Consider the following 25289-nt stretch of genomic DNA (forward strand, 5'->3'; position numbering starts at 1 on the left):
AGGGAAACAGTGGGCGGAGAGGTCTGCCGCACCATGTGGTTCACTTCCTGGGTGAGGATAGGACTCATGCTGAAGTGGCTTTAGTTTCTTAGTGCTGTGCTTGAACCCGCTGTGTTTCCAGAGAGGGTTAGTCTGGTACATTTTTAATGGTATAGACCCAAAACTTCACATTTCTTCTCTACTATTATTTCATAGTCTGTAGATCTCATTCTTTCTCGGTTGTGATTATGGAACCAATCTTTGGGATATAAAATTATCTAATGTAATACAACAAAATCCATAAGAAATGAAAACAATTGTATTTTCCTACCAACCAATATGACCATCTCAACTAAGAGAAAATCTTCATTATTGATCTATATAGATTTGTATAAACAATAGCAGAAACAAATTAACTGCACAAAAATATGATAACAGCTAATAGCTTTTCAAGTTTTATTCAGGTTAAGCTTTATTTTTTTCTCTCTCTAAGCTTTCCTGCTAGCACAGGGCCACGAGTGGCTTCCTTTGCCACTGTCCAATTGTTAAGAAATCCAGCACAATATTGCATGAGGCTTCACTGTTTTCCATTACATGAGTGAGGTACAGTAAAATAGCCAATATGCCAATTTAATACTTAAAGAATTACATACCTTTTCTTTTAAGATTTATTTATTTATGAATACAAGAACTGGGGCACAGATCAGAGGTTGGGGGTGAGAGGATTCACTCGAGACAGAGTGGGGAACAGAACAGGCAGATTGACTGAAATACACTGCTGAGGGGAAGCAGTGGGCGAGACAGGAGAGGTCTGCTGCACCATGTGGGTTACCTCCCTGTCTGGGGATCAAACTCCTGCTACAATGACTGAGGATAGCTTCATGGTGCTGTGCTTAAACTACCTGCACCACCTGGGAGGGCCCAGAATTATATACCTTTGTAAAAATATGTTTTCATCACTTATGAACAGTCCATGTAAAGGAGAAAGTCAGAAGGAAATGTTCTGATCTTTCCTCTGCCATTCACTATATACAGGGCCTGGGATAAGAAAGTCATTCTCTTTGAACCTGAATTTATTTATGAGTAAAATATGAACTATCCTGTCTGACTCAAAGAGAGATTATATAGGATTGAATTAAGAATTGCCATGTAAACTTCCAAATTCTTTGAGACATAATATTGTCCTTCAAACTCTCAATTTACATGAGTCTGTTTTAGTACTCTGACTTCTTGATCTATTGTCAAATTTGTTGATGTAGCTTTAAAATCCAAAAATCAGCAATAGGTGGTTCCGGAGATCTCTGCAAACTGGATTTGACTGGTATTTGCCTTATTGTCATCCAAAAGACTTTCACTGGAGTCTACAATCCTTGATTTTGTCACAATGGAGCCACCTAAAGATATGAAGAATTTTATAAAACTTTGGTTTGAGTTGATTTTTGAGGTTTCATCTTTCCAAAGAAGTTATCTTTAAACTCATTAATTCAAATAAATTTTCAAGATTTTTTTTTTAGTTTGACTTTTATTGTAATTAGAAACTAATACATGCCTCATGTACTATTTAAGTATATATTTTTTTCTTTCTCAGTGGGGGGAAAGACCTCCTTTGCAAGAGGTAAGAAATAAATTATTTCATAAATAGCAAGAAAAATGTGTTTTAATAAACTATATTCTTGGATCAGTTGCAAAGCTATTGGAATTACACCATCGATTCAGTAATTTTCTCCTGCTCTACAAGGTAAAAGAGTTTTGAATTCTTTTGTCATATGATGGATGTGACTGATTTTCCTGAGCAAGCACTATTTTTCTTTCTAGGAGAACATAGTTAAGTATATCAACTTTGATACACCTCTTTTAACAAATCCAAATTGGGCACTGCCACTTTAATAACCCACACCTGGTGAAGACTCCTGTTCCACTGAATTCACACTGCAGTAATGAGCCCTGAACATCAGGCAGAGAACGTAATGAGAACAATGCAATTAATCACCAAATCATGCTCAATTTCAATCATCTGAAAATTTCTTTTTCATTTTCCCTCTCTAAAAATAATAATTCATGTAGTAGAAAAAGAAGGTAAGGTTTTGGTGATGAACAAAAATGTGTCTTCATATTAAAAAAGAAAAGCTAATAGTCAGCTGGCCACATAGAGGTGAGTGCATAAATCAAATACCTATACCATCTGTTATAGAAAATTAACAGGAATTAAGTGGCACACATTTCTAAAAATACATTTCTTCACAGCATGCAAAAGCATACCGTAAGAATTAAATTTCAGAGGAAGAATATAAAAATTTATTATCAATTAGGAAATTCTATATTATTAAATAAAAACATTCACAACTAAATTTCTTGGAATGTACTGTACAAACAAACATACACACTAGTTGGATTTCCGGAGAATTGGTTGTAACAAAATCACTATTTATTTGTGTGATGTAGGGAAACTCATTTTTTTTCTAGACCTATCGCCTCATCTATAAAAAAAGTACAATAGTGGGACAGTAAATAAGGCAAATTTAAGAAGTTAATATCTATAGCTCATGGATACTAGCTATCTGAGAGTTAGAAATTGAGAAATTGCAAAGGAAATTAACTCATCCTATTCATGTGTTTCATGTAGAATTTTTAGTGAGACTAAGAGGAATGCAAGGTACATTTATAAAGATTTAAAAAAATAGATTACATTCCCTTGCTGTTGTGTGACCCTCATGACTACCTGCAATACTAAAAACATATGTGGGAGACCTGAACTTGTACTTTAATGTTTGAGTCAGAAATGGCCAGCTGTCTTGAGATTGACACAAGACCCACATACTTATGCCTGCACATATTTCTGAAGAAGACAGTTCATTAAGGCCTGTCATTTGAAAACAGGTGCAATGAACCCACCTGCAAAAATAGTTTATATGCACATTTCTTATAATAATAAAAACAAATTGGGCACTTAAGCACCAGCTATGTTTTTTTTGTTGTTGTTGTTGTTTTTGTATAGCCTCTCCTACTTTATAATAGTAAAACAAAAAAAAGAAAACATTTTACATGCATAATTTAACATCTATATGCAGTATGACCCCTGTTCTTCCCATTTACTTTGGAAACAGAGTGAAGGGCCACTATCCTTTATAGATTGAACATTATTTGAGATTAAAAAAAAATGACAATATGTTTCACACAATTTGCAGACCAGTTTACATGGTTGCTTTCCTGATTTTAATTTAACAGTGTCGTGAACACTTACTTTTTCAATTTAAACTAAGGTAACCAGGCAAGAAATCCAAATGAGTAAAAGTAGTGATTGATGCAGACGATGACTTTTGACACACTTAAAATACACCTTGGAGCTTGATTTTGATGCTGTGAACTAATTTCAGGCTATCCTAAGTAGAATGTTTTATTTAGCTTAAGCAAATAATATGTGCAAGCACTTTTAAAATATAAGAACTGACAAAACACTGATAAACTAGATGTGCTATACCATGCTCTCAGCTAAACAGTGATACTATTCAGTATAGTCCCTATAAAATAGGGATAATGCAATTATTTGAGCAGACACAATAGGATGTTACTTTCAATAGCCATTACATCCCACTTGTGAGAAAGGTTGTTTTATTACTATTTTACAAATGAGAACATTGGAGATCAGAGTGATGAAGTCATTTGCTTAAGGCTACACAGCTGATAAACTTTAGCTTTAGCATTCAAATCTGCACTGGTGATTAAGGCACAACTTTTCCACCCACCAGAATGTTGCAGACTATTTCCAAATGTTTTGCATTATGTATATTGTTCTAGAATTATATCAAAGTTTCTAAAATGAATTTGTAGACTTTTCCTTTTATGAGCAAAATCGGGGAGAAGGGTGGATGAAGATGTTCTCATACTATTTCTAAAACTTTCTTTTAGTTCAAGGATAGATGGGGAGAAGGCGCTACAGATAACTATAAAGTTTTTGTTAAGTTGATTAATAGACTGACCTATATTAAAGATATTGGAGAAATGTTTTATAAAGAATATGTGTTATTTACTAAAAATCTCTGGCACATTTGAACAAGAAATGAATAGGAAGGTATTAAAATGTCCTTGTAGGCATGTTTTTTCATAGGAAAAAACAAGTCTGATGGTCCAATTTGAAATTAATCATGCCTTCTGGAACAACAATTCTAATTATATCCATTTCAATCTTATTTCAAAGGACAATAATATTTTGGAGGTAATATACAGCATTACTGCTAACTTCATCTGATATACTGTGATAATATTCAGACCTTTGGAAAAATTAATAAAATGTTTTCTTTTAGAAGTTTACCAGCACATTTTTTTTTTAAATGCCCATAACATGATCCTGCTTCTTTACCTTCATGCATAGCCTCATAGAATAAACCACAGGCAGATTATGATGTAATACAGTGCAGCAAATGTTATTAAAAGTGGTAAAGTAAAATGCTGAGTGTGACCCGAAGTCATAGGTACTTTATGTGTTTTCACAGGTGTTAGTCTTTTTCAGGAATTTCCTTAAGTTTAGCTAATGTTATTTTTATGAATTCTTAATAAATATTTCAATATTCATTAAAATAGTAATAAGGACTATATGAAAGGTCAGTTTTGTCATTTCCCTCCCAAAGGAGAATAAGCACCAGGAATATCAGGAAATGGGGTCTCACAGCCTAGATAATAGGGTTGACCATATAAATAGACCTTAAGGCACTCAAATAATTCTTATAATATCTGGTATTTGTACATCATTGCTTTTACAAGAAGCTTATAAACTTTATGGATATGACCTCATTAGCCAATTTACCATCTCTTAGAAGTAGGTAAAAGTATTTGAACTATTGCTGAAGAATAACTTCTGTGGTGTTTTTTTGAGTCAAACTAAAAACAATGTTGAGTTTCAAGTTTTGATGAATGTCTGTCAGACCTTGATAGAATGCGAAGTAAATGACTTAATTTTTCTTAACACATACTTTTTTTTTTATTTTATTGAAATACAAATGGTTTATAACATGGTATATGATGCACAGATCATAATTCTTCATGTATGTATCTATACTACACCTGCTACCAAAGCCCCCATATCTTCAACTTTAATCCATCTTGCCCCTTTCCCCCCCTCAATGATAGCCTGAGTTTTACAGTCAGAATTTCAGGATTTGTATTTTGTTTGGTGTTGTTGAACTATTTTGTTTCTCAATAGTCTACATATGAGTGGAAACATCAGGGGGTGTGACACCTCCATTTTTTTTTTTCCTGATCAGAATTGTTTTGACTATTGGAATTTATATATCTTTGAAAAATGCTATTGAAATGTTGATAGGTTTACATGATTCCATTTGTTAGTTCTTCTAAACCATCAGAATCTTCCAAAGAATTGAGGAAGAGGTAATACCCAATATTTTGTAAGAGTCTGACGACTTTGGAAAAGAACTTGTGAAAACTGTTGTGAATGGAAGGGTTTTCAAGAGGACATTAAATATATTCTTCTATCGCTTCACAATAATATTCCTTTGCTCTTTTAATATTGTGTATACACATTTAATTATCAAGAATGGAAAATAATTACTAAAAATAATAAATTGAAGAAAGCAAGCTTTTCTTATATTTAATTCAAATTCTTCACAATTTCATTAAAAAATGTTTTCTTCTGCCTGAGGTAAACATTTTATATTTTCCTCATCCTCTTTCTATTTTAAAAGTGAAAATTGAGAAACATTGACATGAAATACTTTAACCATTTAATGAACATAAGAACAAAGGAAAATAGGCACTTTGGAAAGTTAATATAAGCTGTGTAAAAGCTTAAACTGAAAGGTAAATAGCGCAAACATTTATTATTTAATTTTACTAAGATACACTATACACATTATTATGATAGACAATGTTATTTATTTTAGATGCATCTATTAAAAAAGTTCCATTTGCAAAAGATAGCTTTAGGACATGTGGGGGATATTGTAAGATTATTGGGAACATTCTACATGTGTAATAGGAATGCAAACTCTAAAGTACTATGAAGGAATCTATCATACATTTTGAAGTAGAACTTTTTTTCATTTTTTTTTAAGTTTAAAAAATATATACAGAACTGGGGTATTGGCCAGAGGTGCAGAGGCAGCAAGAGGATTCACCAGACAGAGTGGGGAGCAGAACAGGTTGACTGATGAAGTACAATGCTGAGGGAAGCAGTGGGCAGGTCAGAAGAGGTATGCTGTGCCATGTGGATCACCTCTGGGTTGGGGACTGAAGTCATGCTGAAGTGGCTTTAGCTTCTTAGTGCTGTGCTTTAACCCACTGAGCCACCAGGGAGAGCCATGAAGTAGAATATTTAAAAAACTACTCTGGTGTTCTTATATATATAAGCAATAAAATATTTTTTTATTTAAATATATTTTTTTATTATATATACATATGTTTACTTATTTTCATCATTCTCCATTTCGTATATTTTTCATCTCAGTTGTATCCCCAAGGACTTCCACCACCACTTCACCCATGTGCCATCACCATAGTCCCGTGTGCTCTTCCTACCGCAGTTTTGACCCCATTCCCCTGTCTACCCCTTGTAGAATGTCTTTGGTTTACAGTTGTTTGTAAATTTTCACTTTTAAATGTATTTCTAATAACACAAAAAATACAGCATAAACTAGTTCAACCCCATGTTAGTTGTGTGCCGTATGTATTTCTCTTTTGAATGTATGGTGCATGCAGTGACTTGTAAATTGTTAATTATGGACATCTATTTTTAAAAGTTATTGTATCAACATCTATTACCTCATTCCTTATTTGCCTGTGAAGGGTAGCTAATAAGTAAGCATTAAAAAAAAAAATCATTGAAGCACAGAGACAGTCATTTTGACCTAGAGTATAGTGAAAGTCCTTTTGAAAATCATTGATATCTTATAAACTGCTGTTGAGCCCAGTTACCCACTAATGACACATTGTGTGAAAACCTCTTTCTATCCCTGATCCTATTCCCATATCTCTCTCACTTCCATCTCTTAAGGCAATTTAATGGTAACTTGAATTATAAGCAGAGGGATAATTCTCGCCTGTTTCTCCTCACTGTGGATGGATTTAAAGAAAAGTTTTAGTAGTTATTCAGATACTACCACAGTCTCTTCAAATTCAATTGCAGTGTTTACATGTAGGTATAGAATTTTTCTGAGTCATGGTTATCTGATTTTGGAAAAAATCTGATTCGATGGTAACAAACCTGAAATCCTAAAATTTAAATTTTTTTTAAGCTAGAAGTAATATATATGTACAACTGACCCCCCCCCCCCAAAAATCAACACTTAGAGGCTTACGTGATATGTATCATTAATACACAAAATGTGTTTATCAAAAGAGACTATACTTTCCTCTGAATTGGTTGTCAGTCTAGAATAATAGAAACCATGTATAAATTGTTGTCAGAAGCTCTTATTTTTTACAGTCCTTCATCATTTGGTGGATATTTTTCTTTTGGCATCTTACAACACTGGGAACAGTATTCTGTAAAATACTGGCTGTATGATCTCTGAAAACACAAAAGCACCTGATATCAATGGTTCCAAACAATTTGAGCAACAAAGCTCATGTCACAATATCTTCACTTAATGTTTTGGACAAGTATTTTGAAACTGTGATTTTTAAGTAAAATGAAATAAGAACAGAATGTCCAATAGCATCCTTTGGTTAAAAATCAGCTGAGGTTTTTTTTCAACTTTTGGGAATCACTTCAATGAAAAAAATATATATATATATATTATTTGAGAGTACTATATGTAATTCACTTTCTTTAAATATATATATATTTATATATAAATACATATATATATCAATTTATATATAAATAAATATATAAATTTAAATATATATGAGTGTGTGTGTGTGTGTATGTATATATAAATACTTTTTTGTCCACACAGAACTGCAGTACAGACAGGGGCAGTGAAAGGATTCACCAGAGACGGAGAAGAAGCAGAACTGACAGATTGACAAAGTACACTGCTGAGGGAACAGCAGGCAGGTTAGGAGAGGTCTGCTGCGCCATGTGGGTCACCTACTTGGCTGGGGATTGAATTTGTGCTGAAGCAGCTGTGGCTAGCTTCTTAATGTTGTGCTTTAACCTGTTGTACCACCAAGGAGGGCCAATGTGCATTCACTTTCTAAGAGAAAGCTCTCCAGACACTGTCTTTTTTCCTAAGAGATGTGTTGTTGGAAAGGTAAGCAGATAGAAGGAACAACTGCCTTAACTTCTTCTTGTGTGTAATAAGTTGCCTGTGAAACAGGTCCTCACCACCAACTGGAGAAAAATAAGCACTGTGACTCTGAAGAGTAAACTACTTTGTAAATAATATTTTGAGAATATGCTTTTTGCTTATCATTATATACTATCAATTCAGTAGCTATTCTTTAATAATATCTCTTTAGTGGCATTAATTATGAAATAGCTAATCAACATATATGGTCTGCCTCTCTTCCTGCTCTCTCTTCTGTTTGAAAATTTGCTGTCACTGTGTTGTAAAGGGGGTTATTCTCTTTGAGACTTTATATCTGTCATGGAGAGGGCTTGTATGAATTTTCAATATTATACTATTCTGTTTCAGGGAATTTGTTTCTGTTGTTTCTAAGATTAAAGTATTGAAGTCATTTTGAGCAATTTATAAAATTTATATCCTGCTGCAAAAGTTAAATAACTGTTCAAAAACTACATTTTTAGTAAATGTTCAAATCATTTTTTAGCAAATACATTTAATATGAAGTTTGAAAATAATTTTAACATTTTTCTTCCCATTACACTAAAAAAATCCATTACCCATTATGATTGATGACATAGTCATTAAGATATTTACTAACACATATTTATAGGTCAAATTTTGAACTTAAAGATTAAGTTTTTAACAGCTCATGTTTTGCAGGTAATATATGTCTGCTATTGTTGGCTCAGTGATTATTTTTTGAGTGTTATTACTAGCTCTTTCCAAGAGAGAGCAGTAGTGAATTGCATTATTTGTGCCGGCTAGATAGTTTTACTCAAAAGTACTGATTTTCGTTTTCAACTTTATACCCTTTCAACCTATTGACCATGAAAAATGCTCTGACACAATGTGACACATATAAATGTTTAAAGTCCAAAGGGTAATTATCTATATTCATAGTTAAAACTGTGCCTTGATTTCACAATAGAAACCATATGTTCACTCAACACACTTTCAATAGGTTAAATAACACCCAGATTAACCCTGAGTTAGTTTACTGGTTAAAATAATAGCAGCATCTTCTTCCAATTCAGTAGTTCATTTATCATCTCTGATCAAGGACCTGGACATGAACTTTCAAGATTTAAAAGCTTAAGTTTAAAAAGAAAAGAAAAAAAAAAGGCAAGAAGGAAGTCTATAGATGTTTAAATATCCTCCTTTCTGACCTTATCATGGTCTTATCTGTTCAGGTACTTAATGCCAGCTTTGAGAGTTATTATTGAAAACTACATGCAATTTTGTATGTAGTTAATAAAATAAAAATTTTCTCTCTCATGTCATAAGGGCAATGACTTATATATCTTTCTTTTGCATCATACCACATGGACAGCTATTCAAATCAATTCCTAATTTATTTTTAATGCCTCTTGCCTTAGACCTGGATCAAATCACCTAGGTAACTCAGAATCACGAAGGTGGGACTCTTGTCAAGGCCAGACGAGAACACCCTGCTTCTCCAGTCAGTGGAGATTTTGTGAGACTAAATTAGGTGAAATGAAGGTTGACAAGTTTCATACAAGCCAGCTAGTATACTTCCACATACCTTTTTAACATCCTTACATTAACTGATTGCTTGACATTTTATGTAATCATTGCAGTGGAAAATTATAAACAGAAAACAAAATTACATATTGTGGAAGTAATGACAAGTCAAAGGAAAACTAGCATTTTAGGGAAAAAATAAACACCAAAAGGCCAGTGACTTTTCAGCATGTGGCAATTTCACACATTAAGCTGGTTGTAGGCTCTTTCTTGGCCTCCTCTGTAATGTCACAGTTCCTTGTAAAGCTGCAGAGATCGCCTTCAGTGAATAGATGACTTACCCAGGGTTTCAGAAACAGGATCTTGTTGTCTCTGAGGAGGGACATTCACTGTTCCTGAATATTCTATTAAAGCCCCATAGGAAACAGCATACAGAAAGAACTACAGATATTTGGTTGAAATACTTGTTCTGATTACAATATTATTTTCTGTGACTACATCTAGTTCCTGGGATTTGTCATTTTTCTGTATTAAGAAAAATACAAAACTATGGAAACTGGGGAACTTAAATGAGTTCCATGTTCATAGACAAAAGATGAAGTCCAGAAGGGGCTTTAACTGTATTCCTTACCTTGAAATAGAAAAATAATTTCATTTAGTATCATATAAAAACCAGAAGCTGTTTATTAGAGGAGTGGTTTCTTATCCTTGAAACAAATAACATTCTAAAAACGTTGGCTTTGCATCCATCACTGGTAAATACACTCTAAACCTGTGAGTAGAACCATTCACCCTTACAAAAGCTGGCTCTCATCCAATTTATGCACTCTATGTGAGTTTTCATGTTCTTTTTATACACCTTTACCATCATATATGCATCATTTACCATAGAGACAGAGCTTGCTAATAAATCTCTCCTATAGGAGAGTGTAAAGGAATCCTTGAGGTCTTTCCTATTTAACATCTCAATGACGCTGCAGCCTCCATTTTGTCATTGTTTAGATTATTTTGGATAAGGTGTGCTGGAGCCCAGGTGTTATTTATCAACAAGATTCTGAGTGTGTGACTATAAAGGAAAATTCTTAGCATTTGCATTACAGGGCTAGACCAGACTCTTGTCTCAGTTTCAGTTATTGAAAGTTAACACCAAGATGGTAAGGCTTTTAAAGCTACTAACACTCCCAGTAAGTTCCCCGCAGTGGCTGCTAAAGCTCCCGAATCCAGAGGTGGTAAAAAAAAGTTTATGTTGCATTATCGGCTCAAAGTGACAAAAGGCAGGTAGCCGTGCTGGGTGAGGATTTCATTAAATTTTCCAGTCAGTGAGTTAGCACTTGGAAAAAAGAAATGATACATGGTTAACGTTAATACGTGAAAGGTTACGTTCTGCAGATTTAACAGATCCCAAATACAAGCAATCCCGATAAAATGGGAAGAAGGGTGAGAAAGTTGCTTCGGAGAAATTATATCTGTTTATTTATGAGTTAAAAACAATCTAAATACAGTGGAGCTGTTACTTTACTACACTTTCTGCTCCAATTTTGCTTTATGGAATAGAAAATATCAAGAAAATGAGAAGTTGAGTGAAAGGGTACCATAACATAAAAAAGCAAGTTCAGATAGTTATTGTTTAACAGATAGTATGTTTATTAAGCAAATCCAGATGGTCAAAAATTTGGCGAGGCAAGGGCAATGGGAAGCATTCAGACAGTTTTCTCTAAAGCTGCTTTAGGTTTGTTCTTTCTGGGTAATCAGAAACTTAAATATGATACTTAGGCTCATATTGTTTAGGTTTGTATTTAAAAGTGGTTCTCTGTCAGCTCTCCTATGCTATTGTACAATTCTATAGCCCTGGATTCAATATCAACTCTAAAGCTCATTTTTAAATGAGAATAGAACATTTAAAAAAAATATTTATTTATGCATACAGAACAGGGGTACAAGCCAGAGGTGCAAGGGTGGTGAAAGGATTCACCAGAGACAGAGCGAGGAACAGACAGGCAGATCCACTGAGATACATTGCTGCGGGGAGGAGTGGGCGGGTCAGGAGAGGTCTGCCACCTCTGGGTGGGTCACCTCCTAGCCCGGGAATGGAACTAAGCCTGAATCAGCTGCGGCTAGTTTGCAGTACTGCGTCCTAACCCTTTGCGCCACCAGAGAGGGCTGAAAGTAGAACTTTTTTTTTTTTTTTAAAGATTTATTTATTTGCACATACAGAGCTGGGGTACAGAACAGAGGCTCAGGGGCGGTGAGAAGCTTCACCAGAGACAGAGTGGGGAGCAGAGCAGGCAGATGGACGAAGTACACTGCTGAGGGGAGCAGCGGGCGGATCAGGAGAGGTCTGCCACGCCATGTGGTCACCTCCGGGGCAGGCCGGAATCGAACTCATGCGGAAGTGGCTTTAGATTCTCAGTGCTGTGCTTTAACCCGCTGCGCCACCAGGGAGGGCCTATTTGGGAAATTTTGATGTTGACTTTTATTTTCACCTCACTGAGTCTCTAGTGACGTCATCATCCGCGTGAAGTTTCAGCCTCTAGTTTGACATCTTTTGTGCTGTTGTGTTGATAGTCTCTGCTTTTCCTGATCTCATTCCTATGTTCCCTTTGGTATGGAGTTTTTAGTCTTTGTAATGCAAATGCTCAAAGTTAATTTTAAATTTAATTGATAACAAAACATTGCTCTTTTTCAAAATGCTCAGAAAAATGCCTGGTTTACTCGTTAACTGAGAAGCCAGTTCTGCAACCGTCCAGTCTGCTCTGCTTCTAGTCTGTGCTCTTTCTCCCACACTGAGGTAAAGGAAGAAGTGATCTCTAGGGTGGAAGAAGCTCTCTCTCCTTGCTGGAAAAAAGTAAAATCAGATCTCACATGAGGACTGCCTTGTCATTCCCTATGTAATGACATTAAACATGTTTCTGAAGAAAGTGGCTTGAGATATTAGTGCTTAACCTCCTCACATCTCAAATCAGCTGGAACAGAGTCATGGAAGGAATGGACACTGAAAGCAGGGAAAGTGTTGAAATAAAAAGAAATTAAGCAGGAAGGTCAGAAATGCCTTTTTTTTTTTTACTAACTTCTCAATGTTTAAAAGTAATAATTTTAGATGTGTACTATGCAAGCAGTTTAAGGAGTTAAATATGAATTTGACATAGCACCTATATCTTCAGGAAACTCAGTCTAAAGTAGGACGATTCATTTAGGTTAATTTGTGAGAGAACCGGTTGGTGCCAGCTGTGGAGGTGGATGAGGTGGGAGGGAAAAGATAGTTTTGATTTAGTCTCCAAAGGTAAGACCCTCAGGTATAGGGATGAGTTTGAATTACAAAAATGGCTTAGTGATAAAATAGTTCTGTCCATACAGTAATATTTGGTTCTATTTGTTTAGTGTGTTTCTTGTGGAAAAGGTGAGAGAAAATAAGTTGTAAAACTAAGTTAGGAAGAGATTGTATAAGGGAAATTAAACTTTATTTTCTAAAGCAGGGTTTCTTCCATTTTGTAGTCCTTTTGTCAGAACCTCCTGGGCTATTTATTAAATGATCATATTCATAGGTCTGATACTTCACATCTCAATAACTAAATAAAAAATCCAGTTTGATATTTTGCACTCTCACTTTTTAATATATAAAGTCTGTTGTAATGTACAGTAAAGATATAAAAAACTGGGAGCAAGGAAGCATTGAAGAATTTGAATGCCCACTATGTGCCAGCTATTGAACACCTACTGTATGTCAGCATATTCTAGAACAAGTTAGAATTCAGTCTTATGAAAGAATAAAGACCTGCAGACTATTCCAAATGAAAAAAAAAAAAAAATTAGGGATCCCTGAATTTCCCTAGAACCAGTTATAATGTCAGGTGAGCTTTCTCTGCTTCATTTACTGTGCTTATAGTAAAGGCTATTATGGAAAGACTTGGGATATTCATTATCACAATATTATAAGTACAGTTAATAAATGCTATAGGGGCCCTTCCTGGTGGTACAACGGGTTAAAGCACAGCACTAAGAAGCTAAAGCCACTTCCACATGAGTTCAATCCCTGCCTGCCCTGGAGGTGACCCACATGGCATGGCAGACCTATCTTGATCCACCCACTACTCCCCTCAGCAGTGTACTTCCACAATCTGTCTGTTCTGTTCTATATGCACAAATAAATATTTTTAAAAATAAATAAATAAATAAATAAATAAATGAATAAATAAATAAATAAATAAATAAATGCTGTAGAACTTAAAAGAGGAGAGAGATTAGTGAGAGTAGTATAATAGACAACATTTACTGGGGGTGGGGTGTGGTCATAATTTATGCTGAGCCTTAAAATAAGGTAGGACTTCGCCAGTCAATGGGCAATGCAGGGGACATGAATTCAACATGAATGACGGTAGGAAGCATTGCAAAATGAAGCTGCCCAAAAAGAAGTGTTCTTTTTTGTGAGTTTTGAACATTAGACTGAGGTTAGACAAAATTGGGTGTTAGGTTATTCACAAGAAAGTAAAATGATTAGAAGAAACTTGTCAGAGAAACTAAAAGAATAAAAAATTCCCAATCAGAAACCTGTGAAAAAAGCATTCTAAGATGTGTGTATATTAATGGAAAAGAAAGTACAACAGGAAAAAGACTGGGGTGGTGATGTTGGAAATGGAAAGAAAATGAGTTCAGGTAATTAGGAGACATTTAGAACCATTTTGATGGATATGTTGTCAAGAGTGACTCCCCAATTGTTTAGAAAAATCCTATGATGCAGAAGGTAGGGAAGAAATCGTTGGTGGTATTTCAAAACTGAGGATAGAGAACCAAAAGAAAGTGATTTACTAATTACTTATTTACACAGTCACATATTATAAATCATAAATAACATTTGGCTTTTACAAATGCCTGGAAATAATCTATATAAAATTGGAAATATAATTTGGAAATTAGAAACCCACTAGAGGAAGGGGTGGAGTCAGTTTTATAAGGATACTGGAAGCTCAGCTACTCTTTTTTAATTCACATTCCTAGCAAAAAGGGCCTCGCATACCTTCACTGGCGGCACATACAAGCATTTCTTATCACTCTTTCCTAGCATTAAACTCAAGGAGAATTTTATAATGTGAATTCTCATCAAAGTGGTGATATAAAGTTTGTGCATACTAAGTGACATCTAATAGAACATATATTGAGGAATATAGTAGATAATATTCTCAACAATGATTGGTCAAAGGTTAGTAATTTTTTTGCATGTGGATATGCTTTATGTTGACTTTCAATGAAAATCAAGGCAAAACATTAAATCATAACATGACAAAGGCGCCATTAAGGGAATTTCAGAGATGCTGGCCTCTAACTTTATTTAGGGAACATGAAACTGAATTCCATGTTCAGTGATCAAATTATAGATACTTGTGTTATTGTTTGTAGAAAGATCCATTCCCATGACAATTCAAACATCAAGCAGCAACACTGCCCTTGTACGCATGAGGAATCTGATGTGCAAACTATTGGAAAGGTCATTAGCTGCTGCATTTGAATCCATGATGCCTTCCCTAAGAAAGAATATTAGTGCCCTAGCTTGGATGGCATATCAATTAGCACAGAGTTATGTGTATAAAATTATTGGATCTAAACCTTTTTGAGGTTATGCATGACTTCTCTATGAGAGAAAGTCAGTGTTAGATCAGAATTGCTTCTGCTTTTAAATGGTACTGCAAACTCCAGAGGGAGTTGGCTACAAATCATCGTCCTAGGGAATAGGATGAATCGACTCACAGGATGGAATTATTTAGTAGTGCTCATTTTAACCCTGAGAACTCCTGCCAAAGACAACAATTTTGGATTTAGTGGAGCTGACTTTAAACACTTCTGTCTGACGGCAATTAGCCAAAGATTTTATTACTGTGTGAGGTTGCTTTTAGCTCGTGATATAAAAGCATGTCATCACTATAGAAGAGGCTACTTTTCTTCTTTGGTATTTTAGGTGGGTTCATAGCCAACTCATCTAAAAACAGCATCAGGTTATTTAAATAGGAGTTTAAGAGAAGATCATTTAAAATACAAGTCTTTCAAAAAGTTATGAATTAGAACTTGTTTAGTCCAGAGATTCTTCTCCCCCTCCTTCTGGCACAATGTTCTAATACATGAATCAGAGAAGCATAGAAACTCAAAGTTTTATGTTAAGATCAACATTCTGGGGCCTCCCTGGTGGCCTAGTGGTAACGTCTCCGCACTATCACCACTATGGCTTGAGTTCATTCCTCGGCCAGGGAGTTAAACCACACAAGGCACAACAGACTTCTCCTGTCTCACCCACTGCTCCCCTCAGCAGTGTATTTTAGTCAATCTGTCTGCTCTGTTCCCTATGTCTCTGGTGCATCCTCTCACCCAGTTCTTCTATGAAAGTACATTCTTTCTGGTTTTCTGCCTGTTGCAGAAAAAAACATACGCTGGGAGGTAACATTACAGATGCTTATTATTCCAAGCATCTGTGATTATAATCTAAGAACAATCATCCATGATTTTGACTAGCATGTATGGAATCAAATAATAATAAGCAATCACGGAAGGCTCCATTAAATGTTTGGGCATTATTGTTAGCAAAGTGAAATATTCAGTAGTGTGAAAAGTTTTCCTACAATATGTGAACTCTAAGAATTTAGGATCAGAAGTAGGGTACTGTGAAGGGAATAATTTAAAAGTATTTTCAAAAGATATCTGGAAAACTAATAAGTCTATATTTGAGGAAAATGCAAGATTCCCATATTGAAAATGCAATAATTAATACTTTGAGATTTTCCTGAGGAAAGAAGACATGAACAATTAATTAGAGTAAATATACAGTGGATGAATAAAAATTTTGTCCAAGAAATCATATGATCCATCTATTCGAAAATAATCTTCAGACTATGTTTACTTATATTAATCTAACAAATGTTTATAAAGGGTAGAATTTTTATAACAACAAGAAAAATAAATCTGAATTCTAAAAAAAATAGGAAAAAAGAAAGATTTTCTTGACTGGTTGTCACAATTGAGATTTTTTTCATATCTTTCATAGAACTATGTCACAAATCACCGTGACAAAATATATAATTATTCCTAGTCCTGATAGTCTCAAACATTCCATGAAGCTCTACCTAATAACATTGTGAAAAAGGAATTTTATTAAGCAGTTTGATTTTCCAAATACATATGTGACTTCCTCTGCATTGTTATTGAAATTATTGTCTTTAGAATGTGACTTATATTTTTTACAATTATTTTTGAGAATAAAGATAAGAATTTCAATCTACTACTTACAGATAGACAAATATTGCCTTTCTCTATTTTGTTGCCAAGTAGTTAATGGAAAATACTTTCAAGCATGAATATAGTGGTATATATTTTTAAAAACTTATATTGTTATTTATGGACTCCTAGAGACCCTTGTTCATTTTGTCTTCAAATGGAGATACTAATGGATCAATATTAAGGAGATTAAAGGATTTCATGTGGAAATGGTTACTTTTTATACTGCCTATATTGTAGATAAGAAGACTGACAATGATTTCTACTCATTAATAAAGTTGATTCCTTATTAAAAGCGCTATGGAAATATTCGTTTCTTATTCCCTAACCTTCCACTTGCTAAATGGATGCCACTTAGTAAAACAAGTTCGTAATTATAAGTGGATTTGGCTAGTTTTTCTTCTATGATAAACTCTATAGATTAATAGAATAATCCATACTGAAGTTCTCTGTCAATAAGAATTTGGTGGAATTGCTGCTACTACTGGTATTTAGGTTATACAAATCTGTCTATAAAAAAATGGACAGTTCATCAATCTATGTAGTTAACCTTGAGTGATACAGGGTTCTAACAGGTTCTTACCTGAAGCATACCTACAAGTTAGCCTGTATCAGCTTAAAAAAAAAAAAAAAAGTAGAGGCGCTCCCTGGTGGTGGCACAGCCGGTTAAAGCACAGACTAAGAAGCTAAAGCCACTTCATGAGTTCAATCCCAGCTTCGCAGGAGATCCTTGTGGCATGGCAGACCTCTCCTGAGCCACCCGCTGCTCCCCTTAGCAATGTACTTCATCAAATTGACTGTTCTGCTCTCCATTCTGTCTCTGGTGAATCCTACTAAACATGTATTTATTTGAGTCCATAGCACAGTATACTACATATATTATATTTGTCAACCTCATTAAATATTTACAACAACTTTGTGAAATTTTTTTATTATTCCCACTTTAACTTTTTTTTTTAAGATTTATTTATTTGTGCATACAAAACTGGGGTACAGGCCAGAGGTGCACGGGGCCGTGAGAGGATTCACTAGAGACAGAGTGGGGAGCAGAACTGGCAGATTGATGAAGTTCACAGCTGAGGGGAGCAGTGGGTGAGTCAGGAGATGTCTTCCACGCCATGTGGGTAACCTCTGGGGCGGGCGGGCTTCAAACTCATGCGGAAGTGGCTTTAGCTTCTTAGTGCTATGCTTTAACCTGTTGTACCATCAGCGAGGGCCTATTTTATTTTATTTTTTTAAGATTTATTTTTGCATAAAAGAGTTGGGGTGTAAGGTCAGAGATGAGGGAGGAAGGATTTTGCAGAGACAAAGTGGGGAGCAGAACAGGTGGACTCATTGAAATACACTACTGAGGGGAGAATTGAGTGAGACAGGAGAGGTCTGCAGAGCCATGTGGGTCACCTCCCTGGCTGGGGATAAAACTCACGCTGCAGTGGCTACCAATAGCTTGATAGTGCTGAGACTTAACCCCTTGTGCCACCAGGGAGGCCCCATTTTAAATATAAAGAAGCTGATTCTTAGACTAAAACATTGCCTATGGTTACATGACTTTCAAATTTATGACATGGGCTTAAACACATTTCTATTCTGATTCAAATTTTTTGCTCTTAACCCTTACTACCAACAACCCTTTCTGACACTGTACTCAGTTACTGTCTCCTAAATCATAGATGGATAGCAAGCATGTGCCTCTGTGAGTCATATGAGTGAATGAGAAGGGAAGTATTTAGGCAATTTGTGGCAAAACATGCAGAAGCAGGGTGTATATATTTTCCCCATCAGGAAAATTGAATAAACTCTAATTCATCCTTAAGATTATCTTAGAGATATTTATTATTTCATATCACATAGCATAGTTTTGAAATCAGTCTTTGGTTGTGGAAAAACTGCCCTAACACTGGATGGGGATGACATTTAAAATCGTGTCCTCTTTAACACCTTTCTCAGTTCATAGTCTAAAAAGAGAAAACAATATTCCCCCAAAGAAAACTGAGTTTGACTCAATTTATAAAAAATGAAATTCATGGCCCTCCCTGGTGGTGCAACGGGTTGGGACACAGCACTGCAGGCTAGTTGCAGACGCTTCAGTGAGAGTTCCATTTGAGACCCGGAGGTGACCCACATGGTGCGGCAGACTTCTCCTGGCCCACCTGCTGCTCCCCTCAGCAGTGTACTTCGTTGGCCTACCTGTTCTGCTCCCCAATCTGTCTCTGGTGAAGCCTCTCACTGCCCATGCTCCTCTGGCTTATACTCCAGTTCTATATGCATAAGTAAATAAATCTTTAAGAAAAAAATGAAATTCAGAGATTATAAAATCATTTATTAATATTATTAAATCTTCAACCATCAAGAAGGAGATTTTTCAGAAGCACTGAGATCCAGACAAAAGGTAACATCGATTTCTTGCCAGTTTTCACAACCAAAATGGCAAATCTCTTCAATGTAATTACATGAACTTTAAAGTAAGTAGGAATAAGGTTATTTTAAATACTCAAAGATTTTCCTGTCCATCTAAAATAGTATTGAAATGCCAAAAAATTTCAGGATCAATGTTACCTATTTCAGGAAAGGGCATTAAGTATATAGCCCCATAGTTTCCTTGATTGATCAAATTCTGTTTTGAAATCTGAAAATCCAAGCTCTCTCAGAATTGCTTTGTTTCTCTGGGGCGTAGGGGGTGGGAATAAACCTCTTTGGACATTCAGTTTGTACAAGAAGGACATTTTCCTTAGGAACATGCCACTATATAGTTATGTAGCATTGGCAAGTTTGACAGTAAGCTCTTTAAACTAATATTTCCTAGTCTGTAACTTGAAGAGGTGGGATTAAATTAATTTTATGACTCTGTCCAGATCTAAAGTTTCATTATAAACACCATACAATGGCAACACAATTGATGTCTTAACTCACAAGATTCACACCATGTCTCCAGATTTTCCAGATTTATTTATAGAGGATGAAGTTAGCTTTGAGAAACCAATTATTTGTCTTCTGGATGCAAGAGAGATTGTATTTCCAAAACTTCCATGTGCCTATGTTCTAATCTTGAAAAATGGTTAAGGTGAGTACAAGGGAAATAACTGAGGAAGGAAATGCCAGTGGAAACAATAGTGAAAAACCTATCCAAATATTCACTGTGTCAAAATAATATTTCCTTATGCAAAAGGGATGCTTGAAGATGGTATCGTTAAGCATTTCTTGGCTGAAATAGAGACCTTTATTTGAATTTAAACAGAATCTGTATGTGCCCCTACTCCCTTTATCATCATAAAGGTGATAGAATGACATTTGTTCAACCCCTTCTGAACTACATCTTTACTCAGAAATCCCACATGACTCTTTTACACCTTCTACAGGAAGCTGGGTTTTATCTCTTTAGACTACTAAAGATGTATTGCCATGAAATAAATATAATTATTCACAAATTGTGAGAACAATGTATGCATCAGAAGTCAACCAGAGAAGTAAAAGTAAATATCTACACATAAACACACACACTATATATCTTAGTTACTCTATTTATATAGAAATGAATGTATGTATTATTGTCTGTATAGGTGTGTATGTTCATATTACATGTAATTACACACATATATTGTGTGTAATTACACACAAGTAATTTTCTTACAAAGAATTTTTCCATATACAATTGTGGGAAGTAACGGCTGTTGTTCCGTAAGGCTGTTGCTTTTGCATCAGCTGCTACTGAAGCTTAAAGTCTTCAGCACAGGTAGTAGGAATGGGAAGATGAATATAAAGTCAGGGAGGGCAAGAACAAACTAGTCCACAAGCATGAGCTGACTTAGAGCTGATTAAAACTCAAGTTGGCCTTGCTGGCTCTGACCTGGAGAATACGAGTGCTCTGCACCAGCTGGGATCCATCATTATGGAACTGAGCAAACATTGGTACAGTAGTCAGCAAAGGTATAGTAAGATGTAGGGAAAATGGAGCAGCTGGAGGCCAGTCTCTGCCTGACACTGAGGCGAGCCAGTGGACAACAGCGTGCCATAAAATGACTGCTCTTCCCGCCCACCCTTCACATCTCCCACAAGCCATGAAATGACTGGTGTTCCCGCCCACCCTTCACATCTCCCACAAGCATCTCTGTGTGACCTATATTAACAAGTAACAGGGAAAGGACCTTTAGAAAATGAAGTGCATCCCAGGGAAGTTGGTGTATTACAAAGCCTCTATGATGGGCTATGAAGATACTTTATTGACAGAGGCAATAAGCAGGAGTTATGCCTCACAGCACACCTATTGTGTAGGGGGCATTCTGCTGGCAGTTGATACACATTATTCCATTTAGTCTTCATTTTACCAAATAAGTATCTTACTACCATTTTACAGCTGAGGAAATTGAAAACCAGAGATAATAGAAACTATTTGAGACTTTACAGTGGAGAAATTTTAGATCCAGTGTCCATATTTTCAGGACACTGGGTAGTGATGGTGATAGTGATGAACACCAATGCGCCCTCATAAGCAGTATTGTGACACATATCACGCACAATATTTTTTAATTTTATAGTTCTATGAGGTACATACCATTATTATTCTATTATTATTCTATTCTTTCACAGACATGGAGAAAAGGCTCTGAGAGTTTAGATAAATATGACCCAGTGTGCAGAGGTTTTGATAAGTATTTCCAGAAAAAGGATTCAAATTTGTCTAGCTTTAAATCCACCGTGTTAAATAGCCATCAAGGCAATGGTTCTAGTTCTAACATGTATTTTTTGTTTTCTAAAATGATTCCATGCCCCAAACATGCATGCACAGATTTTTAAAATACTAACAGAATGACTCTTTATAACTATTTATGCATCTATCACCCATCTATCCATTCACCTATTGAATTAATCTATCCATCTATATTTTCCAATTAAAAAATAAATTTTTATGTTCTGTCCTTTTGTTCTTTTTCTTTAAAGTACAGGCCAGAGGTGTAGGGACAGTGAGAGGATTAACCACAGATAGAGTGGGGAGCAGAACACGCCGACTGACGAAGTACACTGCTGAGGGGAGCAGCGGCGGGTCAGGAGAGGTCTGTCGCGCCATGTGGATCACCTCCGGGCGGGGATCAACCTCATGCTGAAGTGGCTTTAGCTTCTTAGTGCTGTGCTTTAACCTGCTGTGCCACCGGGGAGGGCCCTGTTCTTTCCTTTTATAAAGTATGATCAGGCTTGAGAAGAGACTTGTTTCCAGGGTCCCCCACTGTGGCCAAAGGCCTGATTGGGCCTTAATGAGACTAGTGAAATCATAGCTACCAGCAGTCATGGAAACTGATCATCAGGAAGCCTGTGACTGTACACTATCTGCTTCCATGTGAATAATCACCTGGGCTTTTCAGAGGGCAGCCATGTGGGCATAGATAAGGGAAGGGTTCTGTCAATGCTTGAATGCCTTAGAAAGTAACTTGGATAAGGAGGATGAGAATTCTGCCCAGGCTGCACAGAAGATCCCATCAATATATCAAAACTGACTGCCACATGTATCACAGACTGTGCTGACAGTGAAGGAGAAACAAGCAGATCTCATGGAACACATTCACAAGCTGAAGGAAGACAGGCTGATAAGATCTATGACTGAGAAAATGAAAAACCTTGTAATGAAGGCCAAGAAAGAAATCATCAATACTGTTCCAGAGGTCCTCCCTGGTGACACAGCAGGTTGGAGTGCTGCACTGCAAAGCTAAGCCAAGCCGTGGCCGCTTCAATGCGAGTTCGATCCCTGTCCTGGAGGTGACCCACATGGCGCTGCAGACCTCTCCTGTTTCACCCACTGCTTCCCTCACCAGTGTACTTTGTCAATCTGCCTGTTCTGCTCCTCACTGCTTCTGGTGAATCCTTTCACCAACCCTGCACCTTTGGCCTGTACCCCATTTCTGTATGCATAAACAAATACAATCTCAAAAAAAAGAAACTGTCTAAGAGGATGACACTAGGAAATAAAACTTCTCTAGATTTGATCTGCCTTACAAAAAAAATTATCAGTATCTTAGAAGCCCTTAGCACGCCCTTTCCCAACATTCTCATGCATTCTTATTCTCAGAGGTAACTATAAGCAGGGATATTATATTGATTTTACCATATATATATATTTATATATATTAATGTATATTTATATATATATTTATATATATTAATGTATATATATATATTACATATATATTACATATATATTATATATATATTACATATATATATTTATATATATATTACATATATATATATATAACATATAGATGTTTCATTTTTGCCTTTTTGAAATTTTTATGAAAGGATAAGTTTTTGAGAATTCTTTCATTCTGAATTAAGAACCTGAAGTTCATCCACTGATTTAAGGAGCTATAATTCCATTATTTTCACTGATGTATAGCTGTCCCAACAGGCAGGTTGAAATTTTTTGTTGTTATGTATCTTGATTCTACACAATTAAAAAATATCTTTCTTTTCCTATTAGAACCTAAACAGAAACTTACTTGGTGACTTTCAGAAAACATTGTTAATTAAACTGTAACAAACCCATGGTCTATTTTTATATTTGGCAACTACATAATATGGCAAAAATCACATTACCTTGGAGACCTCTGCAATCTTTACTAAATAAGACTAATCACAGACTTATTCAAAGATCTAAGGCTTATATGTGATAATAAAAGCTTGAAATAAGATATGTTTGTATACTGTTAACTTTGTTGAACTGTTAACTGTTCTCAGTTGCAAAAAAAAGTGGCAACAATTAAATGAATCACAATATTGATTACTTAGTGCCTCTTTTCCAAGTGACATGAGAAATTGTTCTTGCTTTGCATAATTGTGCCAGCTTTGCAAATCAATCTGTGTCTACAGATTCTGTATTGTCCTCACCCATATCCTTTCTTCCTCTTTTACTTTATTGACTAACTATTCCTTCCCCTTTATACTAAGTTGAAATAACAATAACAACATGCCACCAACAGATACATTCAGAATTCCTTTGCACTTAAAAGTGGAAGTCTTTCTTACTTTTTTGACTAATTTTTTCTTTTTTTAATATTTAATTTATTTATTTTAAGGATTTATTTATTTGTGCATGCAGAACTGGGGTACAGGCCAGAGGTTCAGGGGCGGTGAGAGGATTCACCAGAGACAGAGTGGGGAGCAGAACAGGCAGATCATCAAAGTATACTGCTGAGGGGAGCAGGAGAGGTCTGCTGCGCCACGTGGATCACCTCTGCTGAGGGATAGACCTCATGCTCAAGTAGCTTTAGCTTCTTAGTGCTGTGCTTTAATCCGCTATGCCACCAGGGAGGGCCTAAGTTATTTTTCTTTTAAATGATAAATTTTTCAAATGATACATTTTTCTTACATTATTGTTAATCTCTGGACAGTATATGATTTTTTCCTTTCTGGTGTGCTCACCGTAGATTTCCCATTACCAAGTCATCCATGGTCTGTAGCCATAGTCCCTTGTGCTCTTTTCTCTTCTGCTTTACTCCTCCGCCTCCCCTCCTGGATGTCTCAAATCTCCTGGATTGTGATCTTTCAAGGTTTTTTTGTTTTGTCTTTTTGAGGGGGGTTGATTCTGCTTGGTATCTCTATATTCTACATAAAAGTGAAATCATCCAATGTTTATCTTTCTCCTTCTGACTTACTTCACTGAGCTTAACTCTTTCCAGTGCCATCCATTCTGCTACAAGTGGCATGTGTTTTCCTTTTTGGTCCTGAATAGTATCCCATTGTTTATATATACCACATCTTCCTGAACCATTCATCTGTTTTGGAGTATTTAAGTTGTTTCCTTATCTTGGCTACTGTAAATAGTGCTGCTATAAACAAGAGTGCAGGTTTCTTTTTGAAATAGTGTTTTTTGTTGTTTGAGTAGATCCCTAGGAGAGGGGCAGCTTGCTCTCTTTTTGAAAAAAGATTTATTTTTATTTATTTATTCATACAAGAGCTGGGGTATAGGTAAGAGGTGCAGAGGTTGAGAGGATTCATCAGAGACAGAGTGGGGGGCAGAACAGGCAGATCTACATAAATACACAGCTGAGGGTAGCAGCGGGGCAGACAAGAGAGGCCATGTGTATTAGCTCCCTGGCCAGAGATAGAATGCTGCTGCAGTGGCTCATGGTAGCTTGATCGTGCTCTCTTTAACCCCTGTGCCACCAAGGAGGCCCCGAGAGCTGGCTCTTATGGTAGATCCATTTTTAATGTTTTAAGGAAACTCCACACAGCTTTCTATAGTGACTGACCAACAGGATTCATTTTTCTCCACATCCTCACCAGCCTTTCTTTCTTTCTTTCTTTCTTTCTTTCTTTCTTTCTTTCTTTCTTTCTTTCTTTCTT

This window comes from Condylura cristata, unplaced genomic scaffold, assembly GCF_000260355.1.
Source record: "Condylura cristata isolate star-nosed mole 26May11 unplaced genomic scaffold, ConCri1.0 scaffold00008, whole genome shotgun sequence".
Lineage (NCBI taxonomy): Eukaryota > Metazoa > Chordata > Mammalia > Eulipotyphla > Talpidae > Condylura > Condylura cristata.